General features: G+C 44.1%; 1 long non-coding RNA gene across 1 annotated transcript; it reads left to right on the forward strand.

Moving 5' to 3' along the window:
* Positions 1–11,527: 11,527 nt before the first annotated feature.
* On the forward strand, positions 11,528–15,019 carry LOC128311035 (uncharacterized). Its single transcript, XR_008288956.1, has 2 exons — positions 11,528–12,026; positions 14,848–15,019. It is a non-coding gene; the product is annotated as an uncharacterized LOC128311035 (long non-coding RNA).
* The last annotated feature ends 3,107 nt before the right edge of the window (positions 15,020–18,126 follow it).

Raw genomic sequence — 18,126 nt, forward strand, 5'->3', positions numbered from 1 at the left:
CTCCATAGAAGTTTTTGTCTCTAACAGGCCATCTGTGTCTACTGCTGCCACAAGACAAGACATCAGGGGATGTTTTTTCCTTCAGGGCAATATCCCAGCTTGTTTTTTTCTTTTCATTAATTCAGTAATCTACTGAGTTGTGTTTCGTTTTTACCAGCGTTAGTGACTTGTTATGTCCAGATTCACTTTATGCTGTGTCATGGGCAAAAGGTGTTGCTAATATAAACAGAGTATAGGATAAAACAGCTGAGAACCTGAGAAGACTTATATAAAGTATTGGAAAAAGTCATCAAATCCCTTTTCTTTGGCTTTTTGTAAATGTAAAATTTTAAGGACATTGAGAAAAACGGAAGAGGATATTACAAGAGTTGTTGGCAAGACACTTATTTAGGGCTCTGTCCAAAGTCTCTCTGGTATTCTTTTTTCACAGCTTAGCCAATCACTTCAGATAGCCACATTGCTATTTCAAGAATGAATCGAGGAGCTTCCATACAAGAACTAAGTCCTTTATTAATCACTTCTTGTGCTTATAAAGAAGTCTTGCTACAGCCAGACGAGGAGATCTTCCTTACTCCTGGCACCCACCTACCTACTTTGTACCCACCTACCTACCTACCTACCTTTTACTTACCTTTCTACTTACCTACCTGTCTACTTCCTACCCACCTACCTCCCACCTAGTTAACTCCTACCTACCTCCTACCTACTTACCTACTTACCTGCCTACCTACCTAAGGCAAACAGCTTGAAATCTCTGGGTCTAGAATTTCCTGTTGGTAAAACTAGAGGATTGAATTAGATGAGATATGAACAGCTCTTCCAGTTATAATTCAACATGAAAAAACAGTATTTAGCCTCTTCGTGGAGAGCAACCTATGGGAAGATTCCTTTTCTCTGCTGTCCATCACCATCCCTGTTTGTTAACCCCCTAGGGCAAGTTTCAGCAACAAAGCAGGAAGCACTTCCTTTTTCTGATTTCTGGCTCCCGCGCCCCCCTACATGTTCCCCTGCTGTTAGGACCAGGGCCTCTGAGCACCCCGACCTGTACTCCTTGAAGAACAGGCAGCCTTCCGGTCCCTACAGTGTGGTTGCAGTGGGTACAGAATAACATCCCCATTTCACGGGAATCTCAAGAATGAGACTGCAGCACTCAAATTCTTTGCCATTTATTTAAACTGAGATCAGAGTGAACACTATAGCTCTGACCTGTGCAAATACAATAAGGACTTCAGCCCAGAAACAGTTTTACCTCTTTTATTAGGTTGGGCTTTCAGTCTGTGTTTGAAGAGGAGCTATTTATGGGCTTGCAAACAAAGTGCTGGAGGAAAGGAATTTAAAGGATGTCCTTGAGCAAATTCAGGGGGTTTTATTTCAAGAGGCAAACCGCACATTAACCCTTCATCTTCCAGCACACATCCCCTCCGTGGCTCCCCCAGAAACCCTGGAGAGATGGGGGGGGGCTGCCAAGCAAGGACACACGGTGTGGCCTTGTGAAAGTCACTTCCTTGGTGTGCTGGCTCTTGCTCTGAAAAATGCAAAGGCTCGTGGTGACCTCCTGATGAATGGGAAAGGAAAAGAAGTTCAAGATGTGGAAGTGTTTTGTGGGTGAGGTAGGGCTGACCGTGTTATTTCTATAGCTCATTCGTGACGTGATGTTTTCAGACCTTAGTCATGGCAATTTTGTGGAAAGAATGCATGACCTTTTTTTTTTTAAAATAAATTAGCCTACTGCTTGTTTGGTGTGCCTAAGCAGAGTGCAGATTTTCTTATCAAATCGTTTTGTTGGACAAAAGTGCAGTTAGCCAGTGCCGAGTTTTCCGAATGCCTACGGAATGATTCCTCTGCCTCTTTAGGACGCTGTGGTTTAAGCAAGTCATTTTGTTTTCAGTTTTGTTCCTCCCCTGTTTCACAGCCATCTGACAATTCTGAAGTTTGGGTTAGAGAAAGCAAAAATAAATAAATAAATAAATAAATCTTTTATCTGATTGCTCGGTTACCTTTTCAAAAGTTTGCTGAGGGAGGTGGCCGAATCTCCTGTTAGAACAGGGCAGTGCTACTGTTCCCAAAATACTTGCACATGATGTTAATAGATGATACTCCAGAAAAAGGTTTTGTGCTCAAATGATTTAGTTAGCATTTCTCAGAACGAACAAAGTAATCCCTGTTCTCACTGGAACCTCAGTTGACCCTGCTGCTGTGTCAGCCCATGACTGGTGATAGGGGGAATGACAGCATCCTTGTGCCCCCTGGCACTTGGACTTGGTTTCAATAAAGGGGCTGGTCTGTTGCTGGCGAGTATGTGTCTCTGATAGAATGACTGGACCCCAGTGTTGAAGAACGGTGGCATTCAGAGGTGCAGCACCCCATTAGGCATGATCCCCTGAGATCTCTCAGGCCACCTGCTATACATTCTGCTGTGGCCAAGTTGCCCTGGACAGGAGGGCTCTGTCCTAGGCCCTGTGCTTAAAAGTCTGCTCTGACTCTCTACCAAAGGGCTCTCTCCAAAGGGTTGTAAGCGATACCCGCCTAGAGCCTTTCTGGACCAGCGGTTCTCAGAATGTGGTTCCCCAAACAGCAGCATCACATCACCTAGGAATTTGTTAGAAATGTAAATTCTTGGACCCCGATCAGAACCACTGAATCAGAAACTCTGAGGCACAGGACCAGCGATCGGTGTTTTAGCAGCCCTGCTGGTGATTCTGATGCCTGCTTGGACTTGAGACTATGGACTATGCTGTGGGGCACCTGAGGTCCAGAGGCTCCCTGCTCCAAGGCTCGGGGTCCACCTCCAGGGCTTGCACGGGCCTCCTCCCTGGGTCCAAAGACAGAGGTGCCCCCAGTGGCCAAAAGCAGCTCTCAGAGGAAACTTGGGGGACAAGAGCTTGAATGTGGTGGTCTGCGTTGTTTGTAATCACACCTCAAGTATCTAAGTCAGTATGAAAGTGTATTTTTCAAAGTATGAGGCTAAAACATAATTTATTTAACAGTCTGTTAGTTTGAGTTATAACTTTTAAATATTTAGACATATGGGAGACAGGCCTCCAATTTTACTCTTATTCTGGTCTCTGCAAACGTTAGGGGGGGTGGTCCTGCTGCTAAAAGTCTATCATCTTTTATTTACCAGTTCATTCATTCATTCACTCACATATTAGTTTATGTCTATCTCTTTATTGATATTCTCTATTTGATGTGCCATGATCATCATCCCTTTGCTTCTTTAATCATGGCTTCCTTTCGTTTTTTGGACAGATTTATAACAGCTACTTTGAAGTCTTTTTCTGAGAATTCTACCATCTGTTTGCTTTCACAGGCTGTTTCTGTTGCCTGCCCAGTATATGGGTCATACTTTCATTTCTTTGCATGTCTGGTAATTTTTTCTTGGGAACTGAACATATTGCAGCAACTCTGGTAACTTCCCTCCTCTCTCGCCCCAGGTGTTGTGATTGTTATTTGCTTGTTTAGCTTGAGTGACGGGCCGGGGATCATTTTCGTGAAGTTTCAGGGCCTCCGCCCCCACCCCCACGGGGTTAGGTCTCGGAGGTGGCTCCTGAGGGAGGCACAGTTTGGGGTCCACCCACAGTCCCTCTGGGATGGTGGTGGTTTGGGTAGAGCTTTGGTCTTCTCTTTCCCTGACCACTCCCCGCTATTAGAGTCCACTATTGCTGGCTGATTAATTGCTCTATTGTTTTCCACAATACCCTAGAGATGTAAATTGCTCTATGGACACATCCAATCACACTCAGGTTCTCTTGAAGGACAAGTTCCTGAGGTCACTGTTTGATACATGTTCTGACCCCAGGAGGAGTCCGCCCAGCCATGTCCTTCCTCAGTGCTCTTTCTTCTGAAAATTAGCCAGCCTACAGTTTAACCTCTCTCTTCACCAAATCCACAAAGCTCCTCCCAAACACCCCCATCATCCCATCCACTGTTACCAAGAGCTCCCTAGGCTTGAATTTCTTTGCACTTTGGTTGCAAATGAAGCCAATTCCTCTGGGGAGATTAGAAGCTACCTGGTTTTTGGTCTGTTTCTTCCCCCCTCAGAATTTCTGAGCTGGGGTTCTGGAACTGGGATGGGGAACCACGACACCCTTTTCTTCGAGTGACACCCCTACTTTAGGAGTCGAGCACTGGATGAAGAGCTATAGCCTGAGGTCTTCTTGGCTCTCTTATCATGGAGCACAAGGTAAAACCTATCTTCCACAAGTGGGGCCTCAAGGGAACCCCCACCTCTCTACTGCATTTGCCCACAACCTGGCCTCAGCACTGGGGAGTTGAGGCAGAATGCTGATGTCCTGCTCCTCCCGGGAAGAAAGTCCTCCAACTGGGAGCTGGGAGAAAGGAAGACTTGTGTCCTTGGCTCCACCAGTCTGGAGTGGGGTCTTTGCCTCGCTGAACTGGGGAGGGGGCAGAAGGAAGTGGCTCTGGCTCAAATACCACTTACTCCCTTTTTTTTTTTTAACTAAATTTTCATAGATTCTCTTATATAGATATTTCTCGATTTACTGTATGTCTTCAAGAACTTAGGGCTTTCAATGGCTGTTTCAAAAATAATGTTCACTGATTTCCTTGGGAAATAATAGGTCTGCAAGAGCTCTTCGTGCTGTCAAGCTAGAAATTGATCTTCATTGACATTTGTTTGGACAACGAGCACCTACAATATGCCAGGTACTATACTAAGTGAACAAAAAGGACATAGTCTCTTAGTTTATGATATAGCCAGATGCTTGGTGTATGGAGGGAACTCAATAAATTTTTGATTTTTGTCCAATACATGAATGACTAACAAAAGTGCTTTTCTTTCGTGGTTTTTGTTTGTTTTTTGTTTTGTTTTTACAAGTGGTCTGAGAAATTTCTAGATCATCTTGCTAGCTGAGTTGCTGGACATTTCGAGGCACATGGAAGTGTTAGGAGGACAATGCCTGCCTACGGTAGGCTTGTTCTATCACAACGTTTGCAAAATCTCCTTCTAATTCCAATTTTATCAAAAGAGTACAGGGGGCAGTTGCTATCATTATTCCATTACTTTTTCCCTCAACCTCTGAGAACCTTCACTGGAGGTTGGAATTTTGCTCTTACCACAAAGTTGCAGGTTTGGTGACTACAGGAGCATATTCTTTGCATGGTCCCGGCCAGGAAGAACCCTCTTTTGGATCACGCAATCTCAGAAGACGCGTCGGTATTCATTTCCCTGGAATTCTCTACATTTTGTTCTTCCTGCTTCTGATTATGTCCTTTCCAATGAACCATGATGCTTCTTCTTCCTACTTCTTCTGGTTGTCTTAGGGAAACACTACAGAAACGCTGGGGCTGAACTGTGATAAGACGACAAGTGAGGCATCTAGTCCCACAAGAGCCTTGCTGCCACTGCTTTGACCCTAGCACTTCATAAGTGGAGGGATAGTCTGACAGCTGTCCGAGGGCGTTGTGTTTAGCAGCATGAGGCTGATGACATAACAGAATAACTGGGAAGCCTTGTCAAGATGTAAGTTCTTACCTCTACGAGCCTGTCAGAGTCAAGTAAATGTGGAGGTGGGGGCCTCGCAGCTAATGGGACTGAAGGGAGACCTGGGATATGTGCAGGTTGAGAAAGCTTCCCCAGAAACGCAGGCTCAACTTCGGGGAACTCATTAGATGTCCCTAGAAGCTTACATATCACAAATAAGATTTCAGTAAATTCTAAAGCAAGCACGTCCTATTTCAGCTCATTTTGTCTCCATTTCTGCTCTGAACTGAGGGGCAACCAGACCCAGTAATAGTAAGTTAGTTTAGCACCCATGAGAGGTGCTGAGTAAGCAATCTTGGAAGATAACATCCTCCGTGCCCAAACTGGGGTACTGAGTCCCTTCATGGGACTTGAGAAAGCCCAGCAAGAAGGGGCTGAACCAGCTGTTGGGTACACTTTTCCTGTAGTGGCCAGTGTGATCTCATGTTCATGACTTTGTTTTTACATAAAAAGCCATTCTTCAAATGTATAATAAAGTGAAATTTTACTTTTAGACCTTTCTAAGAATATATCCTTAGGTTGAAAAGACTGTTTTGTCATTGAATAAGCTACAGTCTCTGACCTCAGAAATTCCACAATCTCATAAGGTTAATGGATCCATATGCACATAATTACAATTTGACATTATACAAAGAAAGAGAGAGGGGTCTTTGGGAATACAGAAGGGAAGGATCTGATTCTGATTGGGTGGAAGAGTGTTTCCAAGAAGGCTTCCTGGAGGAGGTGATGCTTAATTCAGGCTTACAAAGTGAGTAGGAATCAACCACAGTATAGAGGTTTGGGTAGAGGCATTATGCCTGGCCTCTACACAGACACAGAGCTCATGTGAGAAGCCTCATGGGGTGTTTGGAGAACTATATGAGTGAGGGTTATTAGATTATTAAGTGCAGATGAGGGACAAAAAAAGAGGTGGTGCTAACCTGGAGAAGGTAGTTCATTAAAAAATTTGAACCCTCTTTTCCAGGCAAAGAAAAGTCACTGGGACATTTTATGCAGTGAGGGGTACAGTCTGATGGTTGGCTTTGGGAAGGATGGATTGAGGGATTGAAGCGATGTTGAAGGCAGGGAAACCAGAGGCTGTTGGTTAATACATAGATAGAAAGTGTTAGATGTGAGAAATAGTTTGAAGTTACAGCCTGTAAGATTGATTGAATGTGGGCACAGGAGAGGGAGTAACTGATGGCCAAACCTAGGGTCCCACTGTCAGCCTCACGTTACAAGCCTAGTGAAAAGCTATGTTGTCCTTCTTACTGCCCCAAGTAACTTGGATTACAAATCACAGTGCCTGGAAATTGATCCTTTTATGTTTTCGTGTCTTAAAGGTTCTTTTCTTCTTCTAAGAGCCCCATAATGAAATGTAAAAATGATTAAGAACCAAAAACCTTTAAGACCCGTTAATCTGGCAGCTGAAAAAAATGGTTCAAATTGTTGAACTGAAAGTTTTATAATTACGATTGCATTACATAAGAGTATAGTTCGGGGGCATTTTTCTTCCTCTGGGGATTTTTCAAGCCTAAACCTTTTAAAAGATCTTTTTTGGTATTCTTTTTGAGGGGAGTAGATGAAGATGGAAAAGCAAAGGTATGTTGCCCTTAGCAACTCGACTTCAACTATCATAGCACCACTGAGCAAAAATAGCGACTTAATTAAAGGATACAGCGTTGCGGAACATTGCCAGCCTGCAGCGGAAGGTCCACTCGCTCTGGCTCCCAACTATCATGAAGAAGGTCAGCATTTCCAGACTGGAATAGAAATTTGCCTTACGTGTAGTTTGTTTAATTAATTCATCCAATAAATGTTCTTTAAGCACATCCTATGTACAATACAAACAAAGACACAGTTTCTGTTCTCATGAGCTCATATTCTAGTTGGGGGGTGGGGAGGAGAGAGAGAGGAAAGGAGGAGGAGGGGGGAGAGGTAGAGGGAAAATTTTGAGATGATGAGAAATGCTATGAAGAAAGTAAAATAAGAAAGTCACTAATGGGTGACTGCTAGGGGCAGAGGTGGCCTGGAGTGGGGGCACTGCTTACATGGTATGATTCTAATGCCCCACATCTCCCCAGTGGTGTTACTGGCATATTTGACATCTGGAGTGGATCATATTTTAAAAAATCACCTCCCCTGTACAACAAAACTATTTTCAGAAACAATTGTGAAGAGATGAAGAATGTCCAAAAAGAAACACAGTAGGGGCGCCTGGGTGGCCTTGTCGGTTGAGCATCCGACTTCGGCTCAGGTCATGATCTCAGTCTGTGAGTTTGAGCCCTGCATTGGGCTCTGTGCTGACAGCTCAGAGCCTGGAGCCTGCTTCGGATTCTGTCTGCCTCTCTCTCCGCCCCTCCCCCACTTGCATTCTGTCTCTCCCTCTCAGAAAATGAATAAGCATTTTTTTTAAAAGAAGAAACACAGTAAAATTTCTCTTTTCTTGCACTTTGTTATATATTCTAGTCAATGAAAAAGTTTTTTTAAGCCTAAAATAAATATTACAGAATAAAAAAGAAAAAAATGCACAACTATTCAATAGATTTTATTTCTACCTACCTAGCAGTTGGAAGTTCAACCCTTTGGTTACAAACTGATATAATAATATTTTAGGTAAATAATTGTTCAGTAATGAGTAAATGAAAATTAATAAAATAGAAAAAGTATAACTTAGGCAACTATGAAATCGTGCCACCAATATTAAGTTGCTTGCTGAGTTCATTCCCTAGTTTCAAAACAAGTATCAGTTCAAACAAATACGTTTTACATTAAAAGATTAAAAGTCAGCAAAATATGAATTAAACTTGGCACGTAACCCTCACAATCACACCGCATGGTTCTCACTTGTTTCACGGTTTTAAAATTTAAATGTTAAATTTCAAAAATGCCTCCAACGGGTCACATGGAATGACAGGATTGGAATTCAAATCTGTCTTTACACTCACAGTGCGGTCATTATTTACTTAGAACCCACTGTTTAGAAGGAAGGACATGTAGCACCACAGAGATTGCAGACGTGAACTCCACCCAAAGCAAGCACGAGAGATTCTGGACTGGGAAATCCTCATCTCCAAAGGAACATGGGTCACTTAGTAGGGGGCAATTATATAATGGGATTTCTCCTAATCAAATTCTGTACACAATACAATGTATATTAAAGGCTAAATTATAAAAAATGTGATCATTTGACACATATATATTGCTAATACTCAATAAACTGCAACATGGCTTAAAACCTAGATCAGCTAAAGATTTGGAAGGGTATAATGTCAATGACATTGTTTAAAGTTGCTAGTGAGAGGCGCCTGGGTGGCTCAGTTGGTTAAGCGACTGACTTCAGCTCGGGTCATGATCTCAGGGTTTATAAGTTTGAGCCCTTGGTTGGGCTTGCTGTTTTCAGCACAAAGCCTGCTTCAGCTCCTTTGCCCCCCCCCCCCCCCCCGCCCCTCCCTCACTTGTACTCTCTCAAAAATAAATGAAAAATAAAATATGCTTTGGATTCTGTGTCTCCCTTGCTCTGTGCCCCTCCCCCGCTCACTCTCTGTCTCTGTCTCTCAAAAACGAATAAACATTAAAAAGTTGAATAAAACAATAAAATAAATAACTAGCCAAGTCTCTACAGACCATGTGCTGCCTTCTCAGCTGTAACCCAGCGCTTGAAGTCTCCCTCTGGTTCTGCCCTTGAAATGCCTTTTCCCCAAACTCCTCTCCTCCCAATTACCTGTTGCTTAAAATCCTCTACCTCCTTTCACTGTGTTGGTGAAAGGCTTTAAGAATGCAAATATTCTGGAACAGTATCGCTTTGCCCTAGTGGTAATTTTCACTTTAGTCTGAGTTTATCGGAGCCTATCCTGGGAACTTTGTCTTTCATTCCTCTGCTCATTTATTCACCACGTTTACTCATCCTACAACACGGTAGGTTAGGAGAGGTTAGGTATGGCCTGAGGGGATGCAATCTTGTGGGAGAGACAAACACAGGAAGCAGCAATTGACATTCAGCGTGATTGGGGCCGGGTGTCTGGTTGCCGGTTCACAGAGAAGGCGCAGCTCTGTGAGTGGCTGATGGACTGGGTGCTGATAAAAGAGAAACACCCCAAAGGGGCAGCGGGGCTGCTGCTCAGCATTCTTAGGGCCAGCATCCCAAGGCACTGGGTCTGCTGGCTGGGCATCTCTGCGGAGGGGGTTGTGAGCACCCAATACTCTGAAAAGACTCATTTCTGCCACCGTGGGAGACAATGAAGAGGAACGCGTCTCATTAGCGTGGGGAGGAGGGGTGGAGATATTGTATGATCTCTAGAAGAAAGGCCGGACCGCCTCTTCCTTCACAAACACCTCCGACCTGCCCAATACCGTGACTCTCTTCAGAGCCCTGTTTCCTGACGGGGTCTTTGATGTGAAATGTGGCACGAATCTCCTTTCCACGAATTTCCCATTAATTAACACACTACTTCCTCTGCACAGGCGCTGGCGCGAGTTCCCGTGAACCGAGGTAACTGAACTCCTGCCAAACTGTCCATCTTGTGCCTGCTTTGCATAATGTGCCTGGTCTGAGGTTGGCCTCGGGTACAGCGACCGGTTCTGACACCCTGCCCGCCCTCCCCCACCTCCCCCCCCCCCCCCCCGCCCTCCCCATCACCCCCGCCAGGAGCTGATTTCTTAAGCTATGGTATATGAACGCAGAAGTTCCCTTTTATCCTCAATTTCGCTTTCTGGAATTTCAGTTCCCCTGGTCAATGCAGGGTCTGGAAGCAGATGATCCTCCTTCTGATGAATCCGTAGAAGGTCAACAGTTGCCTGACTGCATCACCATGACTACGTCACTCACCTCCCTTCATCTCATCACGTAGGCATTTTGTCACCTCACATTATCACAAGAAGGGTGAGTACAGTATAGTACGATATTTTGAGAGAGAGAGAGAGAGAGAGAGATCATACTCACATAACTTTTATTATAACATATCATCACAATTGTATTTTATTATTAGTTATTGTTGTTAGTCTCTTACTGTGCCTAATTTATAAATTAATCATAGGTATATATGTACAGGAGGAAACATAGTCTACATAGGGTTCAGTACTACCTGTGGTGTGGTACATCCACTGGGGGCTTTGGAAGGATCCCCCCCTCCCCTGGGGGATAAGGGGGAATCGCTGTGGTTGTCAGAGAGCCAGAACAAATTCCTGTAAGGTAAGGTTGGGAGCTGGAGTCAAGTAAGGTTGCCTTGGTTTCTGAATCCTGGAGATGTTTTCTCTGGGGAGGGGGTCGGGGGGTACAGAGGAAAGGAGTTTAAACCCTTTTTTAAGTCTTGAGAAGTCCTGTGCCCAGGCATTTCAGATCGGGGTGGCGGGCTCCACTCTGTGACCAAGGAGCTTGGCCAAGGCAGAGTGGGCCAGGCTAGTTAGCATCTGAAAGCGGGGTAGGAAGTATCAGATGCCTGGCTCCCCACGGCTTCTAGAGGCTGGAAAAAGAAGTAGAGGAAGGTAACTGTCAGACTTGCTCCCACCCCCACCTCCTCATAAAGCACAAGGGAGGCATCTGTTTGATAAAGGCTGTGTGGGCCAGCGGCGGGACATAATGCCCCTCACCAGCCAGCTAATGTGGAGAGGGCGACATTTTCTGGGCCTCGGTTTCCTCTTCTGAAATAGGGATTGGTCTTTTTGATCCCTATGGTCTCTCTCTTCTTCCTGTTCTGAGAAGTGACTTAAAGCCTCGGCCTGCCCTGGGGTGGAGGGCACAAGGAGTTCATGGGCAAGAGAATGGGCCAGCTGAAGTCCAGAGATGTCATCATCTCTAGGTGTTCTAACGAGCTGATGAGCATGGAGGGGACTTATTCTTATTCATGAAGTTCTTATTCTCACATTAAGGTCTGTAGGTATCAGGGCTTTAAAAAGAAGAACAATGCATAGTCTTTGCTCTCAAGGAGTGTATAACTCTGAAAACAAGACATACATATGTGACAAATACCAAACCATTCAAGATTAAAAAGCGGCTTCTGAGCCTTCATAAGGAAGCATCAGATGGATGCTTGCCGAGTATTCAAAAGAACAGGTTCTTAGAATTCACGGAGGGACTGATTACCGCGTGCTGATTCATTGTTCTGGAAGCATCCACCAGGTAACATTTCCAGAGCTCTTTTTGGGAAAGTAGAAGTGGAAGTAGCTGGAAGCTAGAACGAATGAGGCCAAGGTCATAGGAGCTGTGACTTCTAACAAGGATTAAAAAAAAAAAAAATGTTCCTCAGTCACACCCTGTGCCCTCTATGTTGACAGGGGAGAAGGCCTCAGTACCCAAGGCACGAGTGAGAGAATGGCAGGAGGCCCATGTGGCAGGCCTTCCAGGACTGTCTGTTTCGGTGAAGGGAATGAAATTGCACATGTTGCCGAATCAGTGCCGTTCCTCCCCGCCCCACACACCTGCTCTCAGAACCAGCCCTGCTCTCCTCACTCCCTGCAGTGCCGTCTGCATCCTCTCATAAGGGGCCCTGTCTCTTGGCTGTCTCTGTCTGGCCCACATCAAAGGAGCCTGTTGTAGGAGGTACAGGTAAGTTCCACCTGGGCTGAACCAGAATCTGAAATCAGAATCTGAAGTTGCTCCCCCTTCTCTGAAGGAGCACTCGAGTAATCTCTTATCTCTGCTTCCCTCTGGGTGTCTGCTTCTTTCTGCTTGTTTTCCATAGCCAGACATTCTCTGCCTTCTTGTCAGGGTACATGTGGTAGGAAATGGCTGTCCCAGTCCCAGCTTTCTTGACTCTCTCAAGCTACAATGCCTGGAATAATCCTCTCTGGATTACAATTCTAATTCTCGAGACAAAGAATCTCTTAGCTTGTCTCGGATCCCATCTCTAGCTCAGATCTCATCACTGTGGCCAGAGAATGCCTTATCTCTTCACTGGGACCTGTGGGGATGGCTAGTTTTTAGAGAAGGGAGTGTGGACAGAGCCTTTTCTCCAAGAAACCTCTACTACATTCCTGCTGCTATCTGACCATGTCTCATCTTAATTACTCACAGGTAGAGTAGTCTCCTCCCCTACTAAACTGTGATAAATGAATTCCCGAGGCCAAGAAGGGGGCCCTAAAGCCATTTCTGCATCCTCAGGGCAGAGGACTGGGCTTATAACAGGAGACATGGAACATTTTAGATATTCAGTAGACTTTGATAGATGGAGGCACTGAATGAATGGTTTCTTTAGGCTCATTTGGCCAGTAGAGAGGGCAAGGAAGTCAGCACAGAGACTGATGGATGGGATCGGGTTTTATTCTTAATGCTCTGTCTCCCACACAGCCCTATAGAAGACCAGGCTTTGAGCAGAGTGGCATTTGCTGTGTGATACTCATTTTCGTCACACACATTCCCTATTAATTAACACAATTCTTCCTTAGCACATAAGTTGGCAGGGACCTGCAGAATCAGAGCACTTTGAATAGCTCCCAAACTGTCCGTCTTGTGCCTACTTGGCGTAATGTTCCGCATGTGAGTGCTGGCTATCCAGCCGTGCTGCCAAAGAAATGACACTGGCTTCCACGTTGACAGGAATGTCTCCACCTTTGCGGTTCTTTCCACATCATGGAGTTTACCCTAGGCCCTTTCCGAAGTTCAGGACTAGCCTCGTACTCAGGAGCCAACTTGTCCCTATGGAGGAGCTGTTATCTTTTAAAACAGGATCCTCTCGCACACAGCCCCAGCACTAGGATGGGGGACGTGTTAACCACTAGCCATTTAGTAGAACCCTCTTCTTCAAGTTCATCGAAACCTCCGTTTACAAAAAGCTGGGCTGTCCTCATAAGAGAGTAGACAGACACTGACACTTGACCTCAGGCTAGCCTGAGCACCCCTGATTCCTCTCCCTCATCCTTTCTGGGGAGTAGTTCTCCCCAGCTTCACAAACGCTTTCGGCTTGATGCAAAAACTGAGTGTCTTAAGCATAATGCTACAGTTCCCATGATTAAAGTGTGGATTACACTTAAGGAGGCGGGGGAGGACTGGGTAGACTGCAAACCCAAAGTTCCTCTTCTTTGAAAATTAAATAAGTCTAAACTTTAAGACATTGTTCTCATTTTCATTCATTTTGAAATGAAGCGTGTTGAGAAGTGTTTACACAGAACACTCAGCTCATCCTTCTGGAGAATGTCCTCCTTTGGGGCATTCAGGAGAGATGAGGTCATGGTCAGGTGCTGAGGTTCACATGGGGCTGCCAGGGGAGGCATCCTGTGACTCTCCAGTGTTTTTGGCTCTGATGACAAATGCATTTTTCATATGTATATGAAACAACTTTTCATATTTATAATCAATCTCTCAGAATTATTAAATGCAGTATAGTGTTTTTTGGATGTGTTGTGGGTGTTTTAAAATGGACAGAGTTTTCATAATTGTTGGCTGTAAAAATCTGCATGGACATGTGGTTTTTATTAAGACATAACCTCACACATCATCCATCCGTAGCACATTACTGACTCTGCTCCCTCTATTAGCAGCTGGAAAAAGGAATGGAAAGTTGAATTGAAAATGAATTTATATGTTCATTTAGCTTGGCTAATTAGCTGCTGAAATAATGTCCCCAATTTTTAATGGGTGCTCTGTTTGATGGATGAGGCAGATGCCCAAGATGAGGTGACAGCTCAAAAAGGCACCTGGTTTATGATAATGTTTGTCAAAAACATGACAGGAAAAAGCAGGTTGGAATGTTCTATCTGCCAACAAACTAGAGGCTGCCAAGCCTGGAGGCAGTTAACTGACAGCCTGTTTAAACTGAGCCTGCTTACATAATAATAGAACCATTTTGTATTCTAGATAATGCTAATGTATGCAAATTTACCAGTAATACATTTCTTAAAGTGCTGTGGACATTGGGGCTGATTGTGTCTACAAAGGAACCTGGAGAACCAGGGAGTAGAATCAGTAGCTCTCTGAGGGACTTTACATAAAGCTTACATATGATTTTGTCGAATTGTAAGTTTTCCATGTGTTGTGCTTCCGGTTCTATGAATCGGCATTACTGCTATGGACTTTCTCAGGCCACCTCTAGTTTGCAGTGGTATTTTTTTTTTTTTCCTTAATTTTATTCAAGATCTCATTTAAATGGAAGAGTGTACATTTCTGGTCTTTAAAAGTCTTCCTGAAGGTGATTCAGAGCATCTCCATTTTCTTTTCCTCAGATATGTTAAAGTTCCTAGACTTCATTCCATTAAGTCAAAATCATCTTCTCAAGATTCTGGAAGTATGCTCAAGAACTGCTATTCCCATTTCCTAGAGGGGAATTTGAGGTACAGAGAAGTTGCGTCCTGTACCCACTTGGTACTGGAGCAATGGATAGAATCTGCTTTTCTGAGTTGCAGTTAATGCACTTCTGTATTTCCCTCCCTAGGTCACTACTTAGCGATGCCTGAGAAGTGCCTGATTAGACCTGTTGAACGTGGAGCATACAGATGGAGTCACTGGTTAAAGCTGGAGAACGAATGCCGAGAGAACGGACATCTATTTCAGATGTGGCCACCGAAGAGCCAACCTCTGCCAGGGAGCTGCGTCTTGTGAAACGGTCTGTTACCCTTTCTTCTAGTTCATTCTTTTTGTCGGGAACCAGACAACAGTATTCACTAATTTCCTGATGAGAGTGTTATCCTTTCCAGCCGATGCTGCTCTTTGAATGCGACAGAATGTTAGAGATTAAATGTTACCTCTGAAAACAACCAGCTCAAACTTTTCAGTTTGTGGAAACTTTATGAGGCATTAGACCCAGGGGGTTTAAGCAATTTTCCCGGCAATGCTGCAACTCTCATATCTAGTTAGTATCAGTGTTTGGGATGCCATACATGTCTTGATTCTTCATCTTTCTTTGTTTTCTCATTGTGGTTACTATCATGGCCAATTTTGCTTGCATACTTGCTGGGTGTCAACTACCACACATGAGTCACTCCCCATCACAATCCTCAGAACAGGCCATATTATCCTCATTTTGCAAATGAAGGAGCCACAACTCAATGAGTAGTGTAAGTAACTTGTCTGGGCAATTGGTAAGTGAACGATTAGGGACTTTAGTTTATGGAGCTGGCTCATGTTGGGGAAGAAAAATGTTCCTTCTATCCCCCTACATTCTTTGGCTGGTTTCATAATCAAATTGATTGAAGACATTCACAGGAGAAAAGCTAGTTTCATCAGTACAGGAGATCCATAAAAATATGATATCCAAAGGCAAGTGGAGCGGTTGAGGCTTATAATGCCATTTTGAGCTAAGGAATTGGATAGGGATCTGGGGCTTCAAAGGAGAGGAGAGTGATTCACAGGGTGAAAAGAAAAGCAGAGATGTTTGCCCTGCCTTATAGATAGGTCATTCAGATAAAAGTTATCTCTGGCAATAGCTTTCTGTCTGGGCCAGGTCCACTATCTAAATTCTTATAGGTGGTTAAGGAAGAGGTAAACATTTTTCTTGAGTCTGCTGACTCTTGACTGCCTTTAGCTCAAATATCCACATGCCAAAGTGACATATTTTGGGGTCATGCATTCTGTTCTTCTTCAGCTTGGAAGTCCATGGTCTTACCACTTCTTTTTCCCCATCACCTTTCACTTCTGTTGTAGAGGGAATGATACTGTCACTCATTATCAGGATGGCCTAGAAATCTCATCACATATGTGATGTGGATTTATAGAGAGATCTTTTGTAAGAAGAATTTGTTCTACAAATCAGGAGACGATAGATGCTGGAGAGGATGTGGAGAAACGGGAACCCTCTTGCACTGTTGGTGGGAATGCAAACTGGTGCGGCCACTCTGGAAAACAGTGTGGAGGTTCCTCAAAAAATTACAAACAGACCTACCCTATGACCCAGCAATAGCACTGCTAGGAATTTACCCCAGGGATACAGGAGTACTGATGCATAGGGGCACTTGTACCCCAATGTTTAGAGCAGCACTCTCAACAATAGCCAAATTATGGAAAGAGCCTAAATGTCCATCAATTGATGAATGGATAAAGAAATTGTGGTTTATATACACAATGGAGTACTACGTGGTGATGAGAAGGAATGAAATATGGCCCTTTGTAGCAACGTGGATGGAACTGGAGAGTGTGATGCTAAGTGAAATAAGCCATACAGAGAAAGACAGATACCATATGGTTTCACTCTTATGTGGATCCTGAGAAACTTAACAGAAACCCATGGGGGAGGGGAAGGGGGAAAAAAAAGAGGTTAGAGTGGGAGAGAGCCAAAGCATAAGAGACTCTTAAAAACTGAGAACAAAGTGAGGGTTGATGGGGGATGGGAGGGAGGGGAGGGTGGGTGATGGGTATTGAGGAGGGCACCTTTTGGGATGAGCACTGGGTGTTGTATGGAAACCAACTTGACAATAAATTTCATATATTGAAAAAAAAAAGAAGAATTTGTTCTAAAAATACTTAAGACCCCCCCTGCAGGTATTTTAGTTTAATCGGACTGAACTGGTATATAGGGAACGTTTTTTAAAGCTCTCCAGATAGTTCTCAAGTTCAGCTAGGGTACTTACTATAGGGTATTAAAGACAGGAGAAAACTCACTGCCAGTGACTACCGTATAATTCCAGCTGATCATGGATTCCCAGGTTGTGATTTTCCGCATTACCATTCCTACTATTACCATCAATCATACTCATAAAATGCACTTGAAACAAGTCAAGAAAAGGATTGGCTTTTCTCGGGTGCTTCATACCGTCACTGTGATTCCTTTTGCATTTCTATTTATCTTACTGTGATCTTTCCTTGGTGAGAAATGTAATGATGCCTGAGTCTGTCACATTCCCTGGATATTTATAAAGCTTTGGAAGAGGATGTGGTATGCTGGGCTCAGTCTGGAAGCCTAAGTGCCTCCATCACCTGTAACTCCATTATTTTGCTGGTGACCACGGAGCTTGGCTGAAGAAAGTCTAACTGGTACTCAGATCTCTTGAAGGTAACTAAGGGGAAGGCTCTCTTCTTTAGAGCGATGGTGTGCTGAGTTTCAGTGGAGCAATAGATGTCCCAGTGTCTTCTATTTCTAATTTTGACCTTGACTGATAAGGACGGATTCCTTGACCCTAGAATTGTCCTCTCCAAGAGTACCAGTGAATCGGTTAGGAAGTGACAGTGTTAAACAGAAAACATGACAGAAGCCATGAACCATTATTAACTTAGAACCTTAGTAACTTTAAGGGGAAACTGTATGACTTTCATTCAGGCAGGTGGGGGGAGCGATAAAAGGGGCTAGTGATGTCATTGTTCCTTTCTATTCAATTTCTGTCTTCATCTCCAACCGGGCTAGGATTGGTCAAAACTAACTAGAAAAATGGCCTGTGGTGCAGAGATGCTGAACACACATATACTACTAAATCTCAGGATCACTTTAGTGCAAAAAGGAACCCAAACTACTCATCCATGTCACGATTTTTATCAATTATTGTAAAAGAGAGCAGACAAGTGGATTTTCTGGTTCTCTCATACCATTCCCCTGTTTAAGATCTTCTGATGGTTCCCCTAATCATTGCCCATTGGTCCAAGAGTACAGCCTGGCACATAAGGCCCTCCGCCATCAGACTCCTTTCCTCTCCAAGTCCCATCTCATCCTGCTTCTCATCCCAACCACTAGCTGTGGTTCCAGAACATGTCTTGCTGCCTCACACATCTTTATCTTTGCTGAGGA

This window comes from Acinonyx jubatus, chromosome B4 (genome assembly GCF_027475565.1).
Source record: "Acinonyx jubatus isolate Ajub_Pintada_27869175 chromosome B4, VMU_Ajub_asm_v1.0, whole genome shotgun sequence".
NCBI classification, from domain to species: domain Eukaryota; kingdom Metazoa; phylum Chordata; class Mammalia; order Carnivora; family Felidae; genus Acinonyx; species Acinonyx jubatus.